At 34.7% G+C, this 15,390-nt stretch overlaps 1 protein-coding gene across 4 annotated transcripts in view; it reads left to right on the forward strand.

Moving 5' to 3' along the window:
* LOC132201955 (trichohyalin-like) overlaps positions 1-15,390 on the forward strand; it is a 45,057-nt gene that overhangs the window by 2,263 nt on the left and 27,404 nt on the right. The window lies entirely within an intron of this gene.

Genomic DNA, 15,390 nt, shown 5'->3' on the forward strand with positions numbered 1-15,390 from the left:
TCTATTTATTTTAACACTGTGGCTCGCGCGCGCGAGAGCAACATCTGCATAAAATGGATTTTTCCTTTGCAGCTCTCGTGTTCGTTGCGGCCGAGTCGGGGTCAAAAAGAATTTATTAAAAACGGCTGAATGGATTCTGTCTGTAGCTCCGCTGCGGGAATTCCACCGAGTAAGATGATGTATTAAAACGCGAACATAATGCAACTTTTTTTTCTTCATTCGCCCTCACCATATAGTAGAGGAGATTTATCTCGCCCCTATGTATATTTCTAGTGCGCTTTTTGCACCGGCTTCCTGTCTTTTAAAGAGCAAACACGTAGAGATGGTTCTATTGAAGATTTTGAACCCAAAGCGCAGTGAAAAACAACCTCCCCCGACCGTGTTATTTTTCTGTAAAACGAACCAACAAAAACCAGCAGCCTGCTCCAATTTCCTCTCCGCAGCACTCATCTCTCTCCCACAGTAATTGCTGAACAACTGGAATAAGGACAAAACTTTGGTCGTGTTTTTGAAGGGGGGATTAAGGAAGGAAAACGCGTTTACAACTTTTTTATGAACTCTCCCAGCCAACAAACATATAAATTTGAAAAAGTTTGGTTCCTCAATTATTAGCGATTATTATAGTTTTCTTATTTCATTCTCAAACAATATTTATATTTAATAATTTATTGTGATTTAGTTTTGTTTGTATGTTTTGATTATATTTTATTTATTTTTAGCAATTTGAGATTTTTGGCATTAAAAGTTTTTTAAGAGATTTTTAAATTTACATTCGTTTATATTATGTGATAGAATTCATGAGGGTTGATTCATTGTTATTTGAATTTAAAATCGACTTCGTTTCACTGATTTCCACAATGATTAATGTTGACGAAAATTTTAACGATTCGAACTATTTCAAAAACTTTCTTGCATTTTCTTAATATTTTATTTCAATTTAAAATTTGTCATTTCAAAACTTTGAATAGAACCATTAATAAATAATGCCACCATAGAAAAGCTCATTTTTCGCTACGAGGTTAGTTCAAACTTTATCTCAACGTCCTACTTCACTGCGAAAGCTCTCATTTGCAAGTTGCGAAAACAAACGAGCGCGTCATTTTTTTTTCGTCATCTCGTTAAAAAGAGCCGCCCGCACCGTTCAAAGCCGCTTTAATGAATACAACCGGGCAAAGTTTTTCGCCGGTCGCGGAAAAAAGGAGAGCTATAATACGCCTTTTGCGCAAGGTAAACATTTTCTTTGATAGAAACCTCATCTCGGCGCGTCCACCTGCACACGCCGGGTTTCTCGGCCGCGGCCACGGAATGCTTTGCAAAAAAAAAAAAAAAAAAAAACCCCGCCGCTTATTATTCGGAAATAGTGTGGTGTGCCCGGGCCGCCACTTTTCCTGCGTGCACCGGCGACACATAATTTTCGCGTTATGCCTAACAGGACACGCACGCAATTCGCCGGGTTGTTCGTTGGCGCCTCGCTCGCTCGTCTGGCGCTGCTGGAAATTGGGCTGTGCCGCACAAAAGCATCTTGTTTTGCAGCGCGACCCGCCTATTTGCCAAAAGAGTGCCGCAGAGTTGGCCATTTCATCACTTGCAAAGGCGTGCGGGCCAAACTTCGACGGGGATTTGACCCAAAGTTAATGGTTGGGAAAGGATAAAACTTTATAGAACAAAATCTACTGCATTGGAAAAAATATTAATTCAAACTATGCGGAAGTGTTATAAAGAAATTTGTAATAGATTTAAATTTTAATTATTTTCAATTAATTTAAACACTCATTTAAAAGTCAGATATTAACAGAATTAAATCATTTAGAGAGCTTAATTCGAAGAACGTGTCTGGAATGTTTGTTATTATTAAATTGATTAAATTAATTCCAAATAGTTTCATAGTTAAAAATTCCATTCAAATCGATGCTGAACCCACTACCTTCTTTAGAAAAATATTTTGTGTGTTGGAATTTGAAGAAATCACAAATCTTTTCAGGGAAATTATTGCTAGATTGCCTATCTTATATATATTTTAAAGAATTTTTACTTTTTCATTTATTGATCTGGTTGTGAATGAAAAGCTTTAACTATTTGGCAGAAAGCAAAATCTCCTGAATTAATTAATTTTTCCTTATTTAAAACGTTTTATTCTATCAAAGAATGTTTAATTTCATTCTTTAATGATGAAAAATTTTAAAAACGGGAAAAACCTAATTAAATTTTGACTTTTAATAACACTTTTTTTTAACCAATTTGACAATAGCGAACGTTTCTTCAATCTTCTGCAATATGTATTCTTTGAAAGAAATTGCTTTGATAATTTATTAAAATAATAATAATAATAATAAATTTCCTGGATCTTTTTTACCATATACGCAAAATGCCAAGCAATTGAATAATGCTTCGCAATTGCCATTTTTAAGGTTGCATTTTTTGCTAGTGTTTTTCTTTCTTTAGAACATTTTTAACGTGATTTTAGTGCTTGCGAAGTGCACATTCGAAGCACTTGCCGGTCTTCTATTTATCGCCCACTGGTGCAAACGGAGGCAATTTGAAGTAATCAAATGCACCCCATTATTATCTCACGCCGGCTTGCACTCTCGGGTCAATATTCGTTTATGTGCATGTACGCCCGGCAAATTTCTAGTTTTATTACCGGCACCATTCTATACATTATTGCTCGATTGCACTCGGGCCGGGATGCACGAGACGTAAATTGTCACGTCTGGAGCGTCATAAACCAGCGGCAGATTACTCTTGATGAGGCCGGCAGTCCACCGGGGACAAGAGCCACGTCAAGTCATTGAATACATTCATTTGTTTATAACACGGACAGGACACATGGCATCTGTTCGAACACATTTTTGCTGCCGATTGAAAGCTGGCAACATTTTTGACGGCTTCATGAATAGGGGTTGCAGTTAAACGAGGGATCAAATGACTTTTGCCGAAATTTCAAATGCAAAAAAAGCGCTGCTTACGACGATATTAAAAAAAAAATTATATGGGTTTTAGGCCTTGAATCTCGAATCATATTGATGAGTTTAAGAATGCCAATTTTTCAAAAATAAAATAAAATTCCTTGCAATTATTAAGTTAAAAAAAAATTAAAGTTGCTGCTTTGAAGAAAATTAAGGAAAGCAAAAAATGAAAAATAATAATTTTAAAATTATAAAAACTGATAAAAATAACAAGTAAAAAAATTACTTTAGATAGGTTTAGTTCCTTACTTGTAGACCAGAATTACACTTGAAAATATCAAATTATTAATATTTATTAAAAATAATTTACATTTTTTTCAATAAACATGAAAAAGTGAACATTGCTTGTTGAAATTATGATTTCATAGCAAAGAATGATGAGGAAACATTAATGTTATGAAAATTGTGAGGAAATATCATTCCAGATGTGCAGTTCGTCTTTCTTTTTTTTTTAAACTTATCAACTGCAGCTGAGTCATAAAATAATATGCAACCTAGCCGCAGCAATCATCTCTCAACGTTCCACTTTCCGATGATGAACACAAGTTGCTCGGCCCAGAAAGCGTACTACACACGTCTCGCTCCGAGTGCAATTATCATTAATGCTCTCCGCCCAGCCCAAATTAGCTCCCCATCTGTGCTCGCATCAGCGGTCCGTTTCCTTCCACCGCCCATCCAACCTTCGCGACCGCAACAATTCTCAATCAATCATGCCAATATCGTACAAACGTACACTCTCCGAATAAATGGCGAATCAGCTCGTCTGTCTCCGCTGCGGCTGGACGAGAGGGAGCGATTTGATCAAAGTCGACTGGAGGTGCTCTTGAGCAGATCAATCAATCTCTTCTTATTGTATACCGTCTCGTTTAATTGACAGCGTGAAAGACCAAGTCTCCTCACTTGCTAAAATAATGAATGACCAAATAAAAATGATCGTTTGCAAAAGAAGAAAAATGCTCGTTAACTAATAAAAATGGAATATTTAATTGCAATATTTTCTTTGTCCAGATAAAAATTATCTTCAATTTAAAATTTTTGTGCTCATACTGTGTCTTTTAAATTACTGAATGAATGAATTTAAAATTTTGGCCATGTTTTTTTTTATTATGACATGTTTTTGTTTCATTGTTCCTAATCAAAAAATTCAATCTGGCTAGTTCTTTTCTATTGAGAATTAAGAATATGAGATACGCATTTTATTTTCATACTTTTTCTTGAAAAAATTCATTGAATTGAAAATTCTGGGCTGAAATCTATCCATAGTCATTTTTGCAAAATTCAAAGTTTCAATAATTTGCAATAATTTGGTGTATTTTTTCCTTGTTAGTTCACGTTTCATCAGATATTTCAAGATTTTCATTTTTGCAAGAATTTTTTTATTAATTTATTTGCCTGGTCTTAATTTGAAAATGGAGTCAAAAAATTAATTTGCTACAAAAATGTTTTGGCTTTTTTGTGCATAAATATAAATCTTTACTGGATAATTTAAAACTGAAAATTGAGCAAAATTAGTTGAAAATAGTCTATATATAAATCAAAATAATTTAATTTGCAACTTTAATAAAATTGCAATTTTTTCCTATGGTTTAAAATTAGGTAAACCTCATTTAATTGCGGTATGAGATTTCCTCATCAAACAATTTGACAAATTCTGCGTCCAATCTACACATTATTCTTCCGCACAACGAATTGCCAACAAACCGTTCTGTGAATTAAACACACGCGTCACTCATCAACGCCACATATTTAATTAAGTGCGACCAGCGTAATCCATTAACGTAGTGAAGTGTCCTGTCCCGCCACTTTAAACTAAATTGAGTTCATCTGGATGCCGCAATTAAAGCAGCCAATTGACCTTTCACGGATTCGGTTTCGTTTCGAAATTTTACAACAGCTGCATTGCAGTTCCATATCTCGTAAGGCGCGAATGTGTATATTTTTGTGCACCTCGGTATCGCGCGCGCGACGGCGGGGGCGCAGATCGTAAACGGAATAAAAAGATTGGCGCAGTCAGTAATTCCGCGACTTTTATTATTGCGCGGCGCAAATACACAAACAGAGAGAGCTTCTTTCGCCTCGTAAAATGAACGAACGAAATAAAGGGCGAGATTTTTTGCCCCGTCTCGATTCGTTAGCGAAAAAGCCTAATGGATGATGGTCCAGATTGAGGAGAAAAAATGTCATCCTCGTCGTAGATGGAATCGGGGACGTCGAAGGAAACGGGCTTTTTAGATAATTCCAGCCGCGCGTCGCCAGGAAATGGACTCTGATATATATGGGATCATTTCACTCTTCTTTCTTTACTGTTGGTTTAGGGTTAGGGGGATTATCTACAAAAGAAAGTAAAACCCCCTGATAGAATGAAAATTTAATTGCCAAGATAACTTCTATTGTAGATTATTAAACTTTTAATAGCGGAAGAAAGTTATCTAAATAATTAATAGTTGTTTTGACAAATAAAATTGTAATTTTTCAACTTGTAGCCTGTGACGGAAGAACATGTTTAATTATTAAATAGTTTAATATTTTTTGAATATTTATATAATTTTTATATGTTTTTTTTACAATGTTATTTGATATAATTAATTAAATAATAAATAGGATATAAATAAATAGTTTATTTTATTTTAAATAAGACAACTAAAGCAAGTAAAAAAACTGATTAAAGGTGATGCAAAGTAATTATTTTGTTTCAATTTATATTTAAAAATAAAAAATAAATTATTGTGCTACTATAATTATTATGGGCTAAAGAAAAAGAATTTTAAATAAAAATTTAACTCTGCTAGTTAATCATCTTACAGAGCTTTATTAATTTATCATTATTATTTAATTTATTATTTATTTTGTTACATTATTACATTTGATGTTTAGGATGTTTAAATTTATCATAGATTAAAACTATTTTAATGTATTTTAAAAAATAACACAGAAAATTCAATATTAAATTTTCATACAACTTTATAAGTACACATTTTTCAATTCTTGCACTTAAAAACAAGAAAAGGAAGTTCTGAAACGAAATGAGCATGATTTGGACAAGAGCACGTATTTTGCCGTGACTTTTCGCAGTTGTTTGAACTCATAGAAAGTGTGATACATTGCGCACTTTTAAACTTACCAAAAGAATTAACTTTTCACCCTAATAGTTTTCTTATTATTGAAGTTTAGTTTTTATTTTCAATTTTCCTAGCAGCGAAGTACCTTAATCGAAATTTAAAAAGTAATTTTAATTGTATGATTGAATTCCATCAATTCTATTAATTTTATTCAACTCTTCCCCTCTAACATCGCCATCCGAAGTCCAAATTTCACTCTCCGAGTGCATTGCTCCGGATTAATAATCGAGTCGGCGCGCGGTCGTGTGACGTCACCGGACCCAAAACTCTTCGCGCACCCCTCAATTAAAGCGTTCAGCATCTCGGGGGCCTCGGAGTCGGAATGCCAAGGAGCTGGTCGTCATTATCAAGATGGAGCAAGCAACCCTACTTCTTTTCACTCGGCAATGCAATTATGATTTTTCCACTCGTTTACATACTTTACATTATACACGACAGCAGAGGATAAAGAAAAGCAACTTACTTTTTTTTGTTCAAGCGAGGGACCTTCAGAAAAGAGAAGCTGTCGAGAGATAATTAACGAGCAGAGTGAATGGACCCGCGCTTATTTAAGTTCGTCTGCGCCTCTCGGCTGTTTTTCCAGACGAATTAATTAGTATGGCGTGTGACCTTAATTTAACTCCCTGTCACTGAAAGGAAGAATTATAGACTTTTTTTAATTATAAAATTTGTTTTGAACCAGGATTTTTAATAACTTTTGTATAAAAGAAAAGTTCATTAATTTTAACATCCTGATTGTCTCTGCATAAAATAAATATATTTAGGTATTTAAAGTTAAAAAATTAATAAATATTTAAATATTTAATTACAATGTAATAAAAACCATCAATTTAAATTATAAAAATTATTTAAATAAAATTATACAAACTATATTTAATTCATTAAATTTATAAATACTATTAATTTTTTATAAATTTTGTATTTATATTTACTAAAATTTCATTTTTTATTATTTCATTCTGAAAATTTGATTTAATTTTTGTAGTAAATAAAGCACTGCTGCTTTTAGTTACAATTGTGTTTTATAACAATATTTTTTTTATCGGCGATTAAACTTTGTCTCAGGTGGCACAAACTTTTCAAACAAAGAACGAGGAAAGATTAATAGATCCTCCCTGCTTGGCTCGTCTCACACGGAGTCTCAGGTTTCCCTTTAAGCCCAAGTGTAAAAGATGTATAGCTCGGTGGCTCAATAAATTACAGCGTTATTAGCTCAAGGAATGCAAGCAGGCGACAAACAACAAACAAGCCGAGCTCTCCGGGGTTGAGTGCGGAAAAACATACGGCGCCCCATAAACGGTGCCGCATACCGTTTACTCATTCAGCCAGAAGGATGTCAATTGCACTCAAAACAAAAGAGAGAAGGGCAGATTTATCGCCACTTTTATTTTTTGTCCTATGAAGATAAATCAGGCGTCAACAATCGGCGCAAAAAATATATATAATTCGCACGTAGCCACAATTTGTAATTTCTGGAGAGCTCAAAAAACGCGCAGTTGTTCGTGCAAAGTGAGCTTGTAATCTTCGTCGTCGTGCAAAGATATGGATTGGTCTCGGAGAAATAAGTAGTGCTTTTGGCGGAGCCGCCGTGGCTGCCCAGAAATGAAGTTGCGAGCCGGGAAAAATAAATGACTGGAATGCAGCCAAAAGTCGGTCGGCGAAGAGACGACCAGCGAGATTTATCCACGCTTTTATTGGAGTTTGCTGAGAAATGGCGCACGCTCTGTCAATTAGATTTGGAAAGCCACATGTACACGAGGAAACTATACGGCACGGAAAAGTTATCAAGAGAAAAATAATTTAGTGCTAAAAAAGTAAGATATACAACACAAAAAAAGCCAAAATATTTTATTTATGCAACTCAAATTTTAGTTAAAAATGTTACAATATGGTATTTTTTTTTCAGCAACAAGAAGTTTTTATTCTAGAGATACTTTTTAAGATTTTATTATTATAAAATTTATTATGGCAAGAATTTTTAAATTTAATTTTTATATAAAACAAAATGTATATCTTATCTAGAATGTTCTAAAATAATTTGTACATTGGCAAAGAGATTAACCTTAAAATTTTAATCTGCAAAGCAGAAATTTTTAAAAGGCTTTAAAATGGTGCACAATTTGAAATTGAAAAAAAATCGCTTTTTGTCTCAAATAAAAGTTAAAATATTTTGAATCTGAACTGTCAGCAGTTTAAATAAGCTAAAAAAAATAAGAAAATTAAAACTAACTGCAGCATTACTTTTTTTATGAAGTTATAAGCAGTTAGAAAACAGAAACAACAAACAGCCACAACTTCAAATGAATAACGTCTCCGCTCTCCAAGTTTTGTATATCAGTTGGAGATGATCTGGGAGCAAAATGCGTCATAAATAGATGACTCGAGTCTCTCTCGCCGATGTGACAGATCTCATTTCAGACGATCTCGTCTAGAAGTGTCACACCCAACGAACAGGTTGTTTATGGAAATGTTCCAAAGAACGCGTGTTGGCGTGTGCGTGAAACAATTATCTTTCGTCGGCCTCAGTGTTAATGGAAAATTAACTTGCATTTCGGAGCAACAACCATGCATGTCCGAGGCCCTCATATAGGGTCTTTCAGTCAGTCTGTGTGATAAAAGCAACCCTCCCAGCTATGAAAAATAAGCATAAAGTTATAAATGAAAAAAAATCTGATCTTGTAAAAGTTTGTTTCCATTCATTTGCTCAAAAAATGTTTCCTTCAAATATTAATTTTCAATTTTTGAAATTTTTTCTTTTAATAAAAATCTTATTATAGTTTAAGGATCAGAATAAACAACAATAATGATAAAATTCCTAATTTTCAATCTAGTTCAAGTCTAAATAATTTAACAATGTACCATTTTCTTTTCATTTTATCCGCAAAACTTCCCCGAATGTCTCTTTCAGTGACCATCACAGATTTCAGATAAATCCACTCTCAGGTTTTCTAACCCTCGGAGTTAAGAGTTTGTGACCGAAAAGCTTTGCTGTTGAAGCACTTGAGAGCAGAATTGGTGCTCATTCTCGTGAACCAGAGTTTGTGTGTGTGTAATAAAATAAATTAGCGCATGCGTGCCGACAGAAATTCCGCAGCCGCCCGAAAAGATGAATAAATCTAAAAATAGCGGATGTAATCGGAAATATCTCTCGGCACTGTTATTTGCGTGGGCTTTAAACGGCGTCGATTCGCGCCAATCAATTGAGCCCACAAGGACTGCACATATAAAATGCGGGCGCCGAGCAAATCTCGCGTATACATTTTGAGCTCAGGGCTCGTTTTCACATTGGCCGGCATTGATTTTCGGTGCTGCGTTCCATAAACGCTGCCACTCTCGGCACAGCACACAAACTAAACAACGCAGAGATAGCCGCAGCCAAGCATGTACCCGCCCCGCAATCTCTTTCGTGTCTGATTTGCAGGGAAAAAATGAAACATTACTGCCGAGAGAGACGCTGTCGCGGTCGAGACATTTTTTTTTATCGTACGTGCACAGCCTTGCATGTTTCGTTTTACGAGTTTTCATAGTTCAGATGAAATATTTCAGTTTTATTATTTTTATACAATAAAAGTAGAGCAGAATTTGTTCTTTCGTGGTTGCTCTATATTGCATCTTTGATTCAAGATAATACCATATATGTAAAACTGGAAAAACTTCAAATTCTTTGAAGATATTAAATAATACATAAATAAACATGTTTTACACGAATTTTTAATTATATGTAATAAAAAAGATAAAAGTTTATTTTTTCTCTATGTGCTATTTTAAATATAATTTATTTTATTAATAACTAAATTAAATTGATTTTTTTAATGCTTTATAATTCATAAAAAAACAAGTAGTTTCATGATCAGCAGTTATTGCTGTTATTAAAAACTAATATACATTTTCCAGGCATCCTTACACTTTAATTATAGACATAGCAAGTTAATTATGCTACGAGTTTTACCTGACCTGTCGAAGTCCTAAATTATTGTTATAACATTATATTAATTAATTAATTTAGTTAAACAATTTGGGCCCAATGTCATGAGGAGAATATTTTTCCTCTAAAATAATATTATCTCTAATTTAATTCACGTTTCTTCTTTTTAGTAATAATCATTTCCTTTTTAAAAATGAATTGATTGAGAGAAATGTTTTGTTCGTAAAATATTATATATTAGTTCTACTACAATCCATATTTTTTTTCTCGGTCGATGTATGAAAATTATTGGAGGAATAAAGCAGAATTTGTTTCCTTAATAGTTGCTACAGTTCATCTTTGACGCATGAGGATATCATCGCGTGGCATATATTAAAGTTGAAATTCTGTAGAAATTAAATAGCAAAGTTAAATGAAATTTATAAAAAAATTTATAATATTTAAAAGACATACATTTAAACGTGATTTAGTTTTATTTTAAACAATAAAGCCTTTTTTTAATTTAGATATTATAATGAAATTCGTATAAATAAAGAACAAATGTATTTTTAATTTTGTTTGTGTTATTATTCACATGAATGAAATGCTTTATCGTCAGAATTTGTTGAAACTAATATTATATGAATTTTCCACGCAGACATTTATTTGCAAATTAGTGACACACTAGTTTCGGCGTGGCCATATGTGCAAGTCAATTATCCTAATTAATTTTATTATATTTAATAATATTTAACCATTATTAATTAATTTGATTCAATATTGAATGGGCCCAATTGCAGCAATTGCTAAAATTTTGTGGGGGAGAATAATTATGCATACTCTAAAAAATTATTTGTCTTAAAAGAAGAAAAAGAATCTTTTCTCATTTAAAGTATCATTTTCTTCCTTGGTCAAATTTCATTTCCTTTTTAAAAATTTACTGAAGCAAATGTTTTGTTAATAAAATAATCAACAATATTTGGACTTGAATTCAATTTTTTTCTGGGTCGATGTTTGATTGAGTAATGTGAGATCAGACCTACCGCGAAAATTAATTCCAGCTCGCCGGCGGGCACTCGCTAAATAGATCATTAATACGTTCCGCGAGCGGCGCCGCGTGTCATTTTTGCCCGCAGCTGCAAGTTGATGGTGCCTCTAGGGACGACCTCGTTTCCATCAGGTGCATTTCCAGCCACTTTTATGGCGAAATGAGACTCTTTATATTTCAATAGCACACCGCGGCGTGATACATTTTATGTGGGAAAAGAGCAAAAAACTGCTTTTATGCCACGCGATAATAATTGCACTCCGACGGGTGGAAAAGCGAGCTGCTTTTAACCGCCATAGCGACGTGAAAAATTCTCTTGAACCAGTTTCCGTGGAAGGGAAATTTAAATAAACACAGCAAGATTAAGCGCCAAGTTAATTTTCTAGTGTGAAAAATTGATATTGTATGATTATTTCGAAACTGTCTAGTCTTTCAAAAAACGAAGTTTTGCAGCAAAAGAAGATGTAATTAATTTTTTGTAAGATACAAGAAAGTCTCTATTGCTAGCTCAAATTTGTATAAAATAACAATTTTGAAGAAATAAATATATTAAAAAAACTAAAGAAATAAGATTTTAAAACTTGCACTTCATGAATATTTAAACTGGGATTGCCCATTTTTTGTTTTAAATCGCTTCCCCTTTATATTTATCACAGAAACTTCAAGAAGTCTTAGCTTTTTAAAGCACTATTCACCAACATTCTTTCAACAAATGTAAAGAATCTTTTTCTTGCTCCAACTTGACAGGAAAATTTAAATTTAAAATGTTGATTTCAATTTTGAGTTAGTTTTTTCCCTGATCTGATTGCCAATTTGCTTTTTTTGATCTCGTGATCATAATTTTGACTTGTAAATTGAATTTAAATTTTGTTTTCAATTTCACATTATGGCCGCTTAGGAACTATTTGAGTGTGAAACATTTGCAAATGTCTCAGTTAGTGTCAAACACATTATCACAATTTTTTTTTTCGAACTGGGACGGCTGCTTTAGCCGATAAAAAATTTACGGCGCCAATTCGAGAATCGCAATCGGACAAAACGCGGTCAGTTTTTTTGTGTCGCACGCCATCACTGAAATTTTAACGAGTTTCCAATTGCTTTTTGCGGTCCGGCTCTCGAAAGCCCTTTTTTGCTTCACCCGGCCTGTTTTATTTTCGCCGGTTAAAAATTCAACAGCCGCTCTGTCTTGCGTCCGCACACACACACAGAGAGCCAGGGGCGTTTTTACCCTCGATAACACACATAAAGTCGGGGCATTATCCGAGGAGCCGGCAGAGGAACGAGCGAGGCATAATATTTAATGGGTCAAGTGAATCTTAACCGGCGCCCGGGCATTTTACTCTCGCCAGACCGAGCGCGAGTAAAACAAACCGACTCATGCAAAAAAGCAGGGGTGTTGATGACGTCGATGCCGCCACTTGATAATTACATTTTTGCCCGCAGCGAGTTAATTCAGTCGCGCCTCATTCGACCCGCGGCTTGTTTTGCCCAAAACCGACCGCACGCAGACGACCCTTGTGTGCGTGAGATCGAATTATTTTGGTCAGCGAGCCTTAATTTCCGCCACCGGTTGCGACCTGCCCCCTCGTCGGTCACTACTGATTGTCACAGTTGTTAAAATGCAGATAAACACTGAAATTCAACGCCGAAATTTGATTAATTGTATGCATCAGTTTTTTTCTTCAATTTGACAGTCTTTTTTTAATTATTGATAATAATTACCGTCATTTGTATGATATGAATTTACTAAAATTTGTTTTTTTCACATGAAATAGGTTTACAACCTGAAAATATTAGAAATATATTAAAAAAAAAACTTTTTTAATAAGGAAAAAGCTCATTTTGCAATCCAAAAGTAGTCTCAAATGCAAAAATTTAGAAAAAAAATGATTTCATTTTAATATATTTTTAATGATGTAAAAATGGCAAAAACAAAAGCCTTAAAACTTTTAAAATAAAATAATTTAATTTAAAACATTTGTTTTTAAATATTTTTTTATGAACAATCAAATGAAATTTGTTTCTTGAAAATTTTTGTAATTACTTTTATATAAAAAATGCAAGAAATATTTATTTCTTTTCAGTTACAAATCTCATTATTTAGATATTTATTAAAATTTACTGTATTATGCTTATTTCCCAATCTTTTTTTTTTTTTTTTTTTTTTTTTTTTTTTTTTTTTTTTGAGCAAGCAAACTAATGAGACTGATGCGGGTGGGTATTTCATTAATTTAACATAATTAAAAAAGAAAATTCACACTTCATGAAAAATGCGGTTTTAATACTCTCTTGAATTCTTACATTCCACCCCATTTATTCGCTTATTTTAAACGAGGCTTCTCTTTACGGAATTTCACAACTATTTTTAATAACAAACAACCCTTCTGGCCTCCGAAGTAATTTGTGGAAATTACTAAAGAAAAAGTAAAGAGAGCAAATTTCGCCTGTAATATCGCAGGAGACAAAAAACCGGAGAACTCTCTGGTTTCAAATTGAAATAGAAAAGTTGTCCACTTATCCTTTTTTTTTTGCGAATTGGCCACCCAGACTGACCGCCAGAGTTCCGAGGCTCGACCTGAATAATAATTGCATCCACCCACGTTCCAACCCTCTTTCTTTCTTTCTTTTTTTACTCCAGTGTGCAACGTCGTTACGGTGTTGATCTTCTTTCTCTCTGCACACAGTCTCGGTCTTGTTCTATTTTTTTTCTACCTCCACCGTACACTAGTTGCAACTTCAAAGAGCAATTTGAACGTTGCTCCGCATTTATATGTGCATGTGCTGTTGGCACCGAGGCGGATACATAGAAAGGGGCCACGCGCTCTAGCTTTCTGGCCTATTGTGGCGCCACTCGAACCTAATTGCCGGCCTATTTCTAGCCGCAATTCTCACCCCCTTGCCGCAGAATTTGGTGCACTTTGATCTCGGAAATTGCCCAAATACAAAACCTGAAAGCCCCAAAGGTATAATAGAACGGAGATTGCTGTGTCACAAAATAACATTTCTTGAATGAATGTGGAGGAAACACATTGGAGAATTAATTAATTACTAAATTAAATTATTAAATTCACAAAAGAAAAAGGCGGAGTGAAGGAAATAAAGTAATAATAATTCATTTAGAAATAAAAACTAAAACTTATTTTATGCCAAAATTTCAATCCATCAAAAGTTTTAGCTTTATTAAACTTTACTTTAATAAATGCTATATAAAAGACTAATTTTTACCGCCACATTGTAATGATATTTTAAAATTTGGAGAAAATTTGCAATTCTGTTGCATTATTTTGAGAGCAAAACAATTTCACATATTTTATTCACCATCCCCTTGTGAACTACTTTGAAAAATGAGGTCACTTGAATATTTCCCCTTTGCATTAAGCTCGGAGAGAGATGGAGGAAAACAAGAAGAGGCGCCTTGTGCGTTTAAATGAAGGAAACTTGTGCGTAGAGTGTCCCTCGGGGAGGAACATTCAATTTTGCTTAATGGGCGCACATACAACACACTCAGCCAGTGTGTGACTCTGAGCCTTCACACGCAAATTGGTCCGATTGTAAAGTTAAAAATAAAAATTTGAATCACAAATGACGAGAGGAAGAAAATAAAGGCGTGTTTTTTTTTTTTTATCAAGATTGGCCGCTATGTCATCACGGTCTATATATTGATCCCGGGTATCTATTTTCCCTTTCTGCCGAGTTGTTCATCGAAACGAGCAGCAAACCGGTTGAATCTGCGTGAATCGATCGAGCGAAGAGAGACGCCGAAAAGAAGCATTTGGCGTCGCCGTCGGGGCCGCCCCGTTTGATAATTACATCAGCGATCAAGCATTAGAAGTTCGGGTCTTCCGAGTCGAGAGAAGAAATTCTTTCTCTCTCTCTCAAGGCAGGGTCGAGTTTTAAGGCACAAACACACTCGCACAATAATAAATAGAAGGCGGGCTGGCGGCGTGGGTGTGAGTGAGTGAGTGAGCGCGCCACTATCGATCCCACTTTAGCGCAAGCCAGTTCTGCGCCCTGCCTGCTCTCCAACGTCAGCATCATTCCGGCCCCTTTCTCCTTATGCAGCACCCCGAATGCATTACGGTAGCCCCGGCCCGATTTCAAGGGCATCGCCCTCCTTCCCTCCCTCCCTGCATCGCTTACTTCGTCGCCTTTGTCCTTTTTGCCAGCCGCGGTTTCGGGATTTCGGCTATTTTTTGCGAGCGTCGGTGTCAAATGTGGGTGAAAAATTGCCAATAGGGGACAAAGTGTTCTTTGAGGGGTGGAAATTTCCTGCGAAAATGCGCCTGTGGCTCTCGCGAGATGAATTGTTTCCTATTATAAGAATTACTTCACTTTTGATGTGAATTGGTTCCA

Source organism: Neocloeon triangulifer, unplaced genomic scaffold, assembly GCF_031216515.1.
Source record: "Neocloeon triangulifer isolate White Clay Creek 2 clone unplaced genomic scaffold, ASM3121651v1 ptg000014l, whole genome shotgun sequence".
NCBI lineage: Eukaryota > Metazoa > Arthropoda > Insecta > Ephemeroptera > Baetidae > Neocloeon > Neocloeon triangulifer.